The following is a 14398-nucleotide window of genomic DNA, read 5'->3' as shown; positions in this document are numbered from 1 at the left end:
CATGATTCAACCATTTTATTGGAAATGTTTGGCCAAATGACTAGCGTGGGTCACAGTTTTTCTCAAATGGAGTCTGACCTAGTCTGTGCTGGAGTGCTCTGAGAGGAGGAGGAGTGGGAGGAAAGAGTGCTGTGGGAGATGGTAAAAAATAGAGAAGCACAATACTTTCCTATTCATGCTAGCTGGCACACAGGTGGCCAGGAAATAGCACAGGGAAAGTGCTGCCGAACATACACCCATTTTATTCAGCTAGTTAGCACGTCCTTGTCCACTTTGTGTGTTTGTGTGTGTTTCCCAGTCACAGTCGCTCATCTTGGTTTTGACCTACACCCAACTGTAGTGGGTGTGTTTCTTAGTTCATGGGTACAGCTTAAAGTAAAAAAAGAAAAAAATGCTGCTGCAGCTCGGTGTCTGTGCGATTTACCAGGAGTACAGTAGAGGATGCTGTTCTCATTCCAAGTTTGAATTTGGCCTTGTTCGAGCAAAATCGAGCTCAGTCGAGCACTAAACTGCGGGGGTGGGGTCATTCACCATGACACCCCTGTAACTTATTTTCTTGACTGAAAAAGGAAAGAAAGGGGCACTCCCATGGTAACTCATACTGCTAACATCTGTTTCAGCGTAATGTTGTGTAAATCTTTTTTGTATTCGTCTGCCATAACATAATCTAGATAAACCGTCTATCATCAAAGACAACTTCAACCCGTCTGCTTTGATGTGTCTCGCATAATTTCTGCCGTACCCGCGCCGCCGCTGCTGCGACTCGTCTGATCGGAGACATTTTTCCACATTTTGCAGTGGTTTGTTTGAAGGCACGAGCATGACAACTGCTCGAGTGGAAATGCGAGTCAAAAGAAATTGCATTCTTCGTCGGGCCCTCCTCTTCTTCTGGAAAGCACTGGGATTGAAACCAAGAAAGACAACATCGGGGCTGATAAGATGCTTGGCTGCCTGCCCTGTATACACACACACACACACACACACACACACACACACACACACACACACACACACACACACACACACACACACACACACACACACACACACACACACACACACATGAAATGTAAGGTTTCAGAAATCGAAATGCTCACGTGCAAATTTTGACATATCAGTTTTGGAAATACCCACCAGGCCGCGGCTGTCTGAGTTCACCGTGCTTTGGGTAGGTCAGTTCGGAAAGCAGACGTGAAAATTAATCAGGAAGTTGTTGAGAAGCAGATTTAGCACCCTGTGTCCAGTTAGTCAGCCTTCCCAGTCTGGGCTAACTGCATGCCCATTTGTTCTCCACATCTGTAAAAACTTAGAACTCAGTGGGCCGGATCACAGAGACAGAGCTGTGCTTTGTCAGACCTCAGCCTCTGCCAGCCCTCAACCTAAATGGATTAGAGACACTGTTAGAGAGCACCAGTGGAAGACCGAGTTCACTGCTCCCAACCAGCAAGCTCCAGTCCCTTTAGTTCATCAGAGCGCAGTATCAGCCACTCAGGACGGCTCTCCATTCCACTTAAAGGCTTTTATTAAGAGCAGTGGAGAGTAGAGTCAATGCAGTCAGCAGAGCCACGGGTACGAGAACAGGACAAAAGACCAAACAAAGGTGGCGAAGGCGGTGAAAACAGACATCTCTTTATTAGATGCCATGTTGTCTTCATGCCTCCTCCTCTTCCTCCTCCTCCTTTTCTCTCTTGTTTTTGTCACCTTCCCTCTCCTTTCACCTCGTCTTTGCCTGCAGGCCCTCGCCCGGCTGCCTTATAATGGCATGTGTTTTGATTGGTGCAGCAGGGGGAAGCGGGGCATTGTCTGGACAGGATCTAGGCTGAGATCAGTAGATAGATCGACTGGTGGTTTAGGGCAGTACTCAAACTACCGTCATCTTTGTTTTAGTTGGACCTTGCAAACACTTAGCTAATCCTAGAAAATAGGCAGACTTGCAGGAAATAGGAACTTATGAAAACAAGTCCAGCGGTACTATCATGCCGAACTTGTTCGTTCATTACAAATACTACTGATTATTGGCAGAGATATTATCAGACATCTTGTGTTCACTTTGTTAAGAAATTAAATCAAATGTTAGTGGAAGAAATGACATCAGATGTTTGGAGGTTTTGAACTTCACCTTTACCTCCCCGGCATCTTTTGTCCGGGCATCCTGAACGGCTGATTTCATGGTGGGTTGCGGCCCACCCCGGTGCTATAATTGTCAGGAATTCACAAGGCCGACCGCCTCTCGTTGCGCTAAAGGCGACTGACACTGAAAGGATGTGGACAACTGATTTATGTTTTCTGGCAAAAAAACCAAAAAACGCAGACAATTAATTCCTGGCGACAAGCACAAATTACAACATGCTTGGGTTGCTGTGGCAGGGTGCACGACCTGAAATAGCTGCTCTGTCAGTGCCATGAATCTGCTATAATATAAGAGAGGCCGGGAGCCAGTATAATGCAGAACATGAATGGTAATACCTCCCATACAGTCTGGAGAGAAGTCTGACACTTCCAGGGCTTCTGTTTGAGTTTGTCTTAAGAAGAAACACAGATTCATCCCAGGAATCTGTGATGAATGCTTAATACACGTGCTGAAGCTCGAAATAAGTTTTAGTGTCATGCTCCCAGGATTTTAACATTTTCTTTTCATCATTATTCGAGCAGCATTAAGCTCTAGTCTTATATTACTTGTGAATTCTGGTTCTTGATTTGATTTAATTGTCTTTCTACCAAGTTCTGGGTTCAGAATCAAATTCAAACTCCTTCTCCTCACACATAAGGTCTTGAGTAATCAGGCCCCATCTCATCTTAAAGATCTCATAACACCACATCAAACCAATTAGAGCACTTTGCTTTTGGACTGCAGGCTTACTTGTGGTTCCTAGAGTTTCTAAAAGGAGAATGGGAGGCGAAGCCTTCTGTGGGTCCCAGTTTAGATTTGAGAGACAGATACTCTCTCTACTTTTAAGATTGATAAAGCATATATTTTTAAAAGGCCTAGGCTGCTAGGAGCTTCCCATCTTCACTCTCAGTGTACTTACACACCAATCTGCATTTAATCATTAGTTATTATTAATCTCTGACTCTCTTCCACAGTTTGCCTTTTGTCCCGTCTGTCTGCCTTACTCCCATACTGGTCGTAATAGATGACCGCCCCTCCATTAGCCTGGTTCTGAAGGAGGTTTCTCCCTGTTAAAAGGGAGTTTTTCCTTCCCACTGTTGCCAAGTGCTTCCTCTTGATTACTGTAGGGTGTGTACCTTACATTTAAAGTTCTTTGAGGTTGTTGTGCTATATAAATGAAACTGAACTGAAATGTTGAATCCTTTAGAGCTTCTCTGTATGTTCCTCCCTCTGTTTGGTCTGTTTGCAGTTCCCATTATCATGTTTCGTGTGAGCCTTCATCTGTTTCTTTTTTGTCTTTTGGTTATTCCCTGCTTCACTACAATAGCTGATTTTCTTGTGTGCCTTGCTTCAGCTTTTACTTCCTGTTTATCTAATTAGCTTCACCTGTGTCTACATGCACACAGGTCTATATGTTGCTAATCCCCAATTCCTCCCCAGAGAATATACATGATATATATACAAGGATATGTATTAGACCTGGCATTTTCTGACCACACAACCACTGTCTGAAAAATACTGTTCATTTACCTGAAAAAACAAAACAAAAACTATATCAAGAGCTATTAAAAACATGCAAAAGCAACAGGTGGCAATATAGCCCTGACCATATAGAAAGTCGGGCCAATCAAAAGCCAAGAAAAAGCTCTTTTTCCCCCAAAGAATATCCTTGTAAGAGTGGACAGACCACAGCTATGTCTCCTCCTTTTTCTTTGTCAGATCCTACTGGTAATTTCCCTGTTCGTGTGGACTCTGGGACTCCTGGTTTGTGGCTTTTTATTTGCTTTGGATTTTGTGCTTTGCCGAAATAAAGTTGTCTGGGTCCTCTGCACATCATTTCATCTAGTGATATTAAAGTAAAAAGTCTAGCAGGTCTGGTTTGCAGAAGAGCATTTCTGAACACACACCCTTAACCTTGAAGCAGATGGACTGCAGCAGCAGAAGACCATATAGGGTGCCACTGGGTTTTTAATTACATTTTTTACACTTGGTTTCAAAACCTTGTATAAATCAAGTTTATGTGGTGGAAATACTGAACCCTTTCCTTTTTGTTGCTCTCATGTTTACCTCTTTTGAGCCTAACAACTGCTGGTTCACAAATACGGGCTTCAAGCAAGGCGGAGGGATCTCCTGTAATTAACCGTGAACGGGAGCTGGCAACGCAGCTTAGCAGTGCTTTCTGAGATAAAGAGTCAAAAGGGCACGCAGTGATATTCCAGGAGAAAATTGAGAAAAGTTCCACTGTCCTCTGCAAAGTAAGCAGCAACCAGGTGAAAGCCAAATGGAGCGCGGAGTTGTTTACTATTATGCTCTGCGAATGAGGATGAATTCCTGCACAGATACCGAACCGCAATCCTAGCTGGTCTTGCCAGCTCAGGCCGCAACAGAGTTATTATCCAACAGTTTAAAAATTTGAAACTGCTTTTCTGAAAGACTTCAAAAGCTATTCTGTACCAGGAGGGAAAAAAATCTGAGTGGTGGACTGACTGATAGTCATCCCTCAGAGTAAGAGACACAAACAGACTTACACACATATTTGTGCTGTAGCAGCTTAAGGAGCTGTGTCAACTGAGTGAACATGATGTGTTGTCCTCATCTCTTCCAGTCCGTCAGCATTCATCTCGTCTCAAATGCGCAATGAACTCCCGTCAGAGTGACAATCTGTCCCAAAGGACAGTCACACGGGCATTAGAATATGTGCCCAGCTTGTAAAACGACTGTCTCTCCTTCAGGGGTGGACTCCGCATCGCTGATCTTCTGTGGGATTCACAGCCTCAGAGGCTTTCCACGGCGTGTCGTTTCCTCCCTGGAATCTGTGGATTAGTCATATCACATCCTATTGTCCTTGCCAGGCAGTGAACTACTTGGCAGCAGCTCATCTTTGTCCTGCTTTTTATGGGCCAGCATTGCCACAGTCCAAACATGCCCACAACTGTCAGGGACACTTTTTGCTTTTCTGTTTCTTTTCCCATTTAACTGCTGGAAAATTAAATTGTGAAATGTGAGCGTACTGGAACTGTCATTCATTTCAAAATTCCCAGGCTCTGAATGGCATTTGGCCGAGGGCTTTGTTGTGTTGCCAAAGGCCGACTTTTCTTATCCAACAATCTTTCAAACCCCGGTATGGCCAAGTCATTAAAGCATTTTCAGCTCACTGCCCTGTGTAGCTAAAACCGGAATGTGTTAATGAGAAAACAGTTTCCTCGACACTTTCTTATAGCCCACTGAACCTTTTCTGCAAGGGAGTCTCTTTACCTCAGGCTCAAGTTGGCCTCTGGTTTAATGAAAAAAAGAAAAAAAAGGGGGACGAAGAAAAAAAAAAGTTTTCCATCCAGCTCCAAAGGCAGTCCCTGGATCTGAATGTGGAAGTTTTAATGGGAGTCAGATGTGCTTTTAATCAAAGGAACATGGCGGGAAATGTTACTGAGCTCAAGCAAGAAGAAATGCAACTACAGGAACTGTGATAAGACTCATATGACAATAACATACACCGATTTCTTGATGTAAGAGCCAGCTAACAAATCCACTGCAGTGTTAAAGCTGATTTTACCTCTGCTGTGATCATGGTCGTAGGGTGGTGTTAGGAACCCTTTATGAGGTATTGTACATGTAAAGACAAAACCGCTCATAAAGCAGGGACAGACTGGGGATCTTTTTGTAGTGGTTGCAGTGTTTGTGGTCACGCGTATTAGCATTGCACATTAATTTTGTTTTCATGCACTTAAGTGTTTAAAGCAGCTTTTATGAATAGTTAAAAAAAATAGAATAAATTGCTATGTTATATATAAAATGTTGTATTCAAAATGCAACGCTGCCATCGGTCATTGAGCTTTGAAAAAAATTTCTTTTTTAAAAGTTAATAATTGCATCACGGGTTGAATAAAAGCCACACATTAAAGATAAGTATACCTATTCCAGCATACAGACACATAGTCAACTGCACTGGTTGTGTGCACCCCCACCCCTCTTACTTTAGTATTCCCGGTCACAATAGACCAGTCAGTTTGAACAACTCTTAAATTGACATAAACATTTTTCACCACCAAATTCAGTTCAGCGGGTCAGAAAAGTGGGTCTTTCATTTGGTCATTTTGTGGGCCATTCAGGGGGTCAAAGGCCAAAGGGGGGATGGGGGGTTGGCTTCCCATTCATTTCCTATGGCAGTCACTTTTGATCGGGAGCACCACAGATGTAACCTAAGTTGATTAAAACACTTAAAATTCAACGAAAGAGGTGGTCATCACCTTTATATGTTCAAGTACATAGTGTGGAGGATGCCATAAGGCCTTGAGGCAATCGGATGTAAAACACAATATTTATGAGTTTTTAAATTTGTAAATTGGCCAGATTTGACCCAAACACGACAGGAAGGAGGCACAGGATGCACGATCTTCGCACTAAGAGGACTAAGTGACCTTTTTACATGGACTGTATTTAAAAGGTGGAGGCAGCTTTGGGGTCTGAAAAGTGAAGCCTAAAACTGAATTCTTTCAAATGGCCAGCGGCCAAAGGGCGGTCCCTTTAGCTGCCAAACAACATAGCTCACTTGATCTATGACTGAAAATAAACAGCTGGTGAGTTTGTGGTCCCAGTTGATTGTTTCATGGCTTACTGAATATGACTTAATGTTTATTTATTTTTAAATATGATCCCTGTTAGAGTTAAAAAAATAGATTTTATGGCAGATTTTTGTAATCGTTCTTTAAAGGCAGGCCAACTTTGTGGCTGACAAATCATCATGCAGCATTGCTCAGTTTCACAGCACTCGCCTCTCATGTCTGGTTTCAAAACAACAACATGACGAGGTCCAAAATGCTTAGTACGAGGCTTCATCGTAGGACTTCACTAACCAATGGTTGATGGTGCTACACCCATTTATTATACACAGTCTCAGTAGCGGTACAGTTTTTAATTAGAAAAACTCGTACTCTTTTCTTGGCCTAGTGTAATAAGATTATTACTCAGCTCGGCTCCATGGGTAAGGACCTGGATCCTGTTGAGATAGGACAAGCTCAATCTAAGCTTAGAAAAACAAAAACAGGATACAGGATATCAGTGATTCTTCACTAATAAGACACAAAGGGCCAGATTAACTAAACAGGGCAAAGTAACGTGTGAGCATAATCCCCAAATAGCACTCACAGATGTGGCGCTTGATTTGAATATTCTCTCACTTTGAGAAAGGTTTTTCCATAAACACAACAAGGTCAAAAGTCTCTGCGTTCACACCAAACTTGTCAATGTGCTCTCGGTAAATATCAACGCTACTTTTGTTAGGCCAGGATCCAATTTATGCCGGCGCACTGCGTCACTAAATCTGGCCCAATACCATCTAAATGATTAGACTGCTAATAGAGCCCCCTAAATCCTTCACACTAGCCATTTCCACTTTGCCACAGTAGTTGAATCAAAGACTGTTTTTAAAACACAGATGAAGCTCCCACGGCATTATACACCAGTTTGTGTTCATAATCTTAATTCACAAGCTGGGCCCATGTCCTCATTTTAGGTTTGACAGTGTTTAAGTGGTAAAGGTGAATGGCTTGGACATGAATTTTTTTGGGGGGGGAAGGCCTCAAAGGGGACTGGCGGCAGCTCCTGGGCCTGGCAGATCCCCATGTACTACACAGAAGTGAAGAAGTTAAAGAATTGAAAAGGGCAGGGAGGGTGGGGCATGTAAACGAGAATGAACAGCTTACAGAACTGGGGGAACCTATATAGATGAGAACCGGAATGAGCGTGTTTGGAGTCATGGTCTCGCTCCTGAAATTCCGATACTTAATCTCCAAATGAGGATTTTGGCCATCGGTATTTTGTCTCTTTGAAATTTTGAGGCCAGAAGTTTTCATATTTGGATGAGAGGGTGGAGTACTAAGTTCTCAGGTAATCTTTTAGAAAGCTTGGATAGCAAGCTACACCCATAGACTGTGTGGTTGGATTATGCCAACACAGATACCAACTAATCAGTGTTAAGTACTGTTAAAGTAATATGCTTGAATTTAGTTACCAACCCCTCCTAAAAAAAACATTAGCACAGACTTTTTCTTCTTTTGAAAGTTCTCAAAAATGCTCCAACAAAGCAATCATGGTTGAAAGGTCAACTTTAATGACTCCGGCTAACTTTAAAGCCTGTGCGACAGCTGGATGGTACAAGCGATGATGTACTCGCCTGCCACCAACTCTAAAATGGGAGATTTTAACATTGAATCATCCCACTTTTGAAGCCTTAGATTAGATTAGAGATTAGATGAAACTTTATTAATCCCTCGGGTGGGTTCCTCCGGGAAATTCAGTTTCCAGTAGCACAGCACCGAAAGAAGTTGCATGTTACAGATACAATAAGGGGAATGAGAGTAAGGACATAAGCATAAATACACCATATATACACATATACACATATATAAATACAGAATATACAATATGGATAAATAGGATTGCACATTTGAGTGCGTATATTGCACAGTGATTATTGCACAGTTGGATATAAGAAAGATATAAGATATAAGAAACCGCCCCCCAAAAAACAAAAACAAAACACCAAACCCCAAAACAAATATTACAAATATTGCACAGTGTAAAAAGGCACTACAGCTCAGTTGTTCGCGCCCTTCCTTGTCCCCCTGTTTCTCCTCCCCCTCCCCTCCAGTGAGGAGTTAAACAGTCTAATGGCGTGTGGGACAAAGGAGTTTTTAAGTCTGTTGGTTTTTGACTTTTTCGAGAAGCAACCTGTCGCTGAATAGGCTCCTCTGATTGTTTACAACCATGTGCAGAGGTTGCCCAGCATTGTTCATAATGTCCATCAGGTTCTTTAATGTCCTTTTCTCTGCCACTGTCACCAGAGTGTCCAGCTTCATCAGCCTTTTGAGGAACTCTAGTTTAAGCGGTGACTGTGGCACAGGTCAAGACACTGATCCCTGAGTTGCTCCCAGTGCATTCACTGTATGTATGTTTGATAGAAAGCACTAGAAAGTGGAGTAGAAAAGCACAAGAACCAGTCCATTTAGTTGTTTCCATGTTTCTGACTAAATGACTTTGAAATGCTATTCAGGTTACATAAAGTTAGTTTGGAAATATAATAATAACTGAAGAGGTAGCTTTTTTGTGACTGTGCACATGTGGCTATTTTCTGCACAGCACATACCGGTGCAAACGCTATTATATTTATTAAACTTTCAAAAATACCATCAATAATGATTAGGAGGTTCATTTTTGGCCAGAAATACCCACAACTTTATTGCTTTGGCTCTCTGTGACGTTGTTTTCAGCCACTGCAGATTTTGAACTTTCGAATTGAGTCGCTGCATCTAAGAAGCAATAAGCGGGAGTAAGAACTAGTATTGGCATGGACTGCATTTTACATTCACAGCATGTGTTTGCCATTAACTTGTGTGTATTTTCAATGTAATGATTTTCTCTCCACAAAAGAAACCGTCACTGCTGCTCAGCATAATTTCGCGCTGATGTTGCACATGTCGCTGACACTTTGGTAATACCCCAGAGTAGCTCGCTGTATGCTGTGACAATGGCATACCGTCTATCTAATCGGGCACTGCGCCGGGCCTCGCTCTGTCCTCTCCTCTCTCCTTTTCCAGTTGTGCATCCTGCTCTTTGCGGGCGGTATACCAGGGCTGTGCGCATGCACGGAGCACGCTGACTGCCAGCCAGTGAAAACTGAAGAGGTGATGTCATGTGCTGATACAGGTTCAGTTCACAGCGGAGGAACAAACCCAGCCATTCGTCTTTGTCAAACCACGAGCCCCTTTTCCTCTGCCTGTAGACTAAACATGCTCACTCATAGAGAGGCACGCATTGTGCAGCATTCATGCACGCTTGTGAGTGTGCACAATCAAAGTCAGCCACACACACAGAGATAAAAAAAACAAGCCCCTTTTGAGACTAACGCATATGTAAATCAGGCAGGCAGTGACAGAAACACACAAACTATGCGGCATGTGAAACATCCTCTCGACCGTAAAGTATATCTATTCTGTCATTCATCTGCCAGTATGTGGGGTCCCTCTCTTCTGTGGCGATTTTTACTGTTTCTGCAGCTCGAACTCTCACAGATAACTCTCACAGGCAGACAAACCACAGCGTTCTGGCAGCTGTGACTTAAACTTACATTAGTATAAAATAACCCTAGGTCATGCGCAAACAGCTCATGGGAAAGTAGCGCTAAGTTCTTGGGTCCCTCCAACCGCTCGAGCCTCCATTATAAACGGACATTTCCACTGCACTCCGTTTTCCTAACCAAGCTGGCTCAGCCCACAGAGAATATCTGTGGTTTTGTGATTACTAGTACAGCAAGAATCGAGAAAAAAAACACAAGAAAGAAGTCAAAATAAAGACAAAAAGTGAAAGAAACCATTGCAAAAATGGAGACAATGTAGGAAGCCTGTCAAAGCTTGTTTTGTCTATTTACAACACAGTCATTGCTGCCGTCTGGAATGCCTGGTTGTGACTAGAGTAATAATCAAGAAGGCTGCAGGCTGTGGGTTTCACACAAGAGCATGCATAAACTGTATTTCTCCTTGTGAATGGGACAAAAGCTTAAACCAATGTTGTGCAGGATGGTTCAAAAAAAATTTAAAAAAAGAGCCTCTGGAGTCTGTTTTTATTTAGCCCACGCTGAATGTCTAAGCACGGAAGGGCCACGGTGGTATCATCCAGGTGGGTGGCTGCTAACAGCAGTGGATGAGAGGTTTACCCGAGGCATATATGTGTTTTCCATTACAAACAGTATCAGGTGGAAAAACACGTTTTGTAAATTGGTTTTTTTTTTGTTCTCAAAGCCATGTGCTGCACAGATGGGATGAAACTCACTAACTGGTGTCCACAAGCAGTTCTAAACAACTTGGATGTCTTAAGGTGCAACCTCTTATTAGCAATAACAAACGAGTTTACTTAAAAATAGGAAAGAATACTTCCTTTGCACGCTGTGTGAAAAATTTGGGTATTGATTCCACATTGCCCTGCCTCGCTAAGTGCCCGTCGTGGGGTCGAGTGGAAAGGCATGCGTAGGATCTGGTATTTATGGGGAAATGAGGATGATGTCAGAGCTCCAGAGCTCCAGAGTCCTCTGCAGACATTTAGGGCCACGGCTGCTTTCAGCACGGGGCAGCACCCATACACCTGAGAATCATTTAAAAGCTTTGGTAATGGCGTGCGTGTGCTAGCAAGTTCATATGTTCGCACACACCTACAGGGCGCAGAGTGAAGCTCCAGTCATCTAAATCACGGCGGCCAGCATCAGAGACACATATGCATCATGCTTTCTCAGACTGAATCACCCACCTGTGGTATTAAAGAATGTTATTTGGTCCTGTCTGGTATTTAGTTTCCCACTAAAGCGATTTTAAGAGCTATGCATCATTTACGGAGTCACAGTCGATGGTGAAGAACCAAAAAAAAAAGAAAGAGAAAAAAAAGCGGCCTTTGAGAAGATGAAGAAGAAGAAAAACAAACAAGACTAAAAATCTGTCATCGTGAACGAGGATGGGATTCTCATTACAAACCCGAACAGTTTGAAAGATGCTGTGTTTACACTGTTTCCACCAGTGGCACATAAAAAAAATATTAATTTGTCACGGTGCTGATGTGGGGCCACACTTCTAATCCCATTGCCACACCATTAGAAGTTGCATTATACACTTGATTACAGTCTGGGTGAATGGGACCACAACACTTACCATCCGGGATGCTGAGAGACTAGATGGAAAAACAAATGATAGGTTCCAGCCCCTCGTGACTGTCAGTTGAATAAGTTGAAGATAACACACCTTTAGTTTAGCTATGAAACAACAGGTAAACACAGGTGTTAGTAATTATATTAATTAAGGCTCGCTCCCAAATAGAAGAGAAGCTTCGCTGTTGTCATCAGCGGTGTTTGTGCCGTGGCCCCAGGGTTTTTTGGACTTTTTAGATTCTGCTTTAGCGTTCTCTATTTAGTGGTAAGTTTGTTTACGTTTACATGTGGATTTTGATGCTTTTCTTTATTACCTCGAGCTATTAGCTCTTAGTTCCTGTTCCTGTTTTTATTAAAGTTTATGATAATACTTTCTGACTTTCTGAGTTTATTTACTTCTTCAGTATTCCCTCTATCTCTTCCTTGTGTGTTCCCCTCTGTCAAATTATTCATGTCCCTGCATTTCTCCTGTGTTTTCATAAAATTTCTTCTTTCCTCTTTTACTTTGTTAACTTCTGTCTCTTCTGTGAGTTTTATCCGACATCATGTCTGTGCCTAATTCTGTTCACCTCCGTCTTGTTCCCTTGCTATTTCCTCTAATTACCCTTAGAGTATATATAGTCCTCTCCCTTGTTCTTTGTTAAAATGTCTTCGTTATTCCTCTCTGTGCTTCTCCCCGGTGAGCTCTGTGTTAATCCGTGGGATTTTTGGTTTGTTTTCTCTCAGTGGGTTTTTGTATTATGGGGCTTAAGCAGCTGACCTAATAAAGTTTAGGTTTTTGTCTTTTGTTGTTGTTGTTACATCTGCCTTTGAGTCCTTAACCCGAATGCTTGTGAAAGATTACCCACTCTATAACAAATATCAGCTGTAAAAAAAAAAAGACCATTCAGCTGGATACCCTTTTCTTCTAAGACCTGTTCGAGGCTCCACGATGTCATTGTCAGGTAATCTGATAAACGGCTGGGTTGATCAAATCAGTGAAACTGTGGATACATCAAGATTAAATTTGTGTCCAACAGTAAAATAGACACACGTGAAACAAAATGTCGTGGGTATATGTGCGAAGGAAAGAAATGATGGATGATCGACAATAATTTCGCTCTTTTCAGTCTAAATTTTCTAAGTGACATTTATGCTTCCTTTTTTTTTTTTAAAAAAAAGAGCAAACATGGCAATGTTATCTCTATTGATTTATAGAGTTAGCACTGAAATACCAACTCTAGTTTACTCTCTTTCTGTGCTATAATCTCCCTGCGTATAGATGCTTATGTAACGTCGGTCTGCTAATATATACAATTTATTATCTCCAAAAAAAACTCAGTCTAATAAAAGAACTGTATCTTTAAGAGCCAGTGATACTTTGCAATGCTTACACAACCAGTGAGCTGTGACTGGCATTGACAGAAGTCCAGAGGATACTGAGCACCACAGAAGCTGATCCCCCTCGACATGAGTCGACAGTAATATCCCCTCCCAAAATACTAAGGCACATAAAGCTGATTAGCCATCTAATAAATCAGATTTACCAAACAGATGATCTGAAATGAAATAATAGACCATGAGCCAACAGTTACAAACTGCTATAATCACTTTAATTACAATACATGCCCCTGCCCCACAGGCAGGAAAGTCTGCCTTTAGGTTAAACCAAGCTCAGTGGAACCAGTTTACTTTCATTCATGATGCAAATCCATACAAATTTTCTCTTGATACATAATTAATAAATCACTTTGTTATAACTGGCTCCCACTTGCTTAGTGATTGCTACAGTCTGTACAATTAGACCTGTTCCATGTTTCTGTGGAAAGCACTGTGAGAAACATTAGCCTCATGCTGACCCATAAAAATCAACATTATAAAGGAGTCCATCCACGCACACACAATCCAAACCCTAAAAGTGACGGCCAATGCTTTGGTCTGTCATCTGGCTCAGCAGCACCTTCAGGATTCAGTACGTTTCTAGCAGTCCCATAAAAACTGGGAATCTCATCCCTGGTTTCAGATTGATGTTCACCCTGCTTTACTTTGTGTGTGAGTGTGGTGAGTGTGTCAGAGCTTTCCTTTACATACAAGTGTGATCAAGTTGCCTGCAGCTTTTACAGAGGAAATTCTTTCCTAAGACTTTCTGGATTTTGACCTGGGGGATTTTTCAGAATCTCTTTTACTGGTGCAAACCATGATTGAATAAGTCATTGTGGTGAAATGGACCAGTCACTGAGGGGGTTCCCACAGCTTGTGGGTAAGTTCCATGACACAAGAGTCTTCATCGTAAATACCTGTCAAAATGCTCCACTTTTCATGGATGACGTGCACCATGTTTAATTATGCTGGCTATCACATACTAGAGTCCTGCACCTTTCCTTCTCTTGTTAATACTTGAGTAAGAAGAAAACTTTTATTCATCATTGTTCAGAAAGGAAGGGAGAAGCTGGCGAAATGGGAAATGCTGCCCATTATCAGTCCCTGGGTTATTTTTTCAGGCTGTTGGGCCAGCTGTCGGTGCTTCTGTTTGTCCCGACTGTCAGAGCTCCGAGGGGTTCTTGTCAGCCACGGCTATCTCCTGTGGTCACCCGAGCCTGGCTGAAGAAGATAAATAACCACCT

General features: G+C 42.3%; 1 long non-coding RNA gene across 1 annotated transcript; it reads right to left on the bottom strand.

The window, feature by feature from the left end:
• LOC120724197 lies at positions 1-5543 on the bottom strand. The gene is made up of 2 exons (XR_005693864.1): positions 1135-5543; positions 1-956 (listed from the first exon to the last, which is right to left on the bottom strand). It is a non-coding gene; the product is annotated as an uncharacterized LOC120724197 (long non-coding RNA).
• Positions 5544-14398: the final 8855 nt, after the last annotated feature.

This window comes from Simochromis diagramma, unplaced genomic scaffold (assembly GCF_900408965.1).
Source record: "Simochromis diagramma unplaced genomic scaffold, fSimDia1.1 OVJJ01000685.1, whole genome shotgun sequence".
Classification (NCBI taxonomy): Eukaryota; Metazoa; Chordata; class Actinopteri; order Cichliformes; family Cichlidae; genus Simochromis; species Simochromis diagramma.
This window is presented reverse-complemented; position numbering and strand designations above follow the sequence as displayed.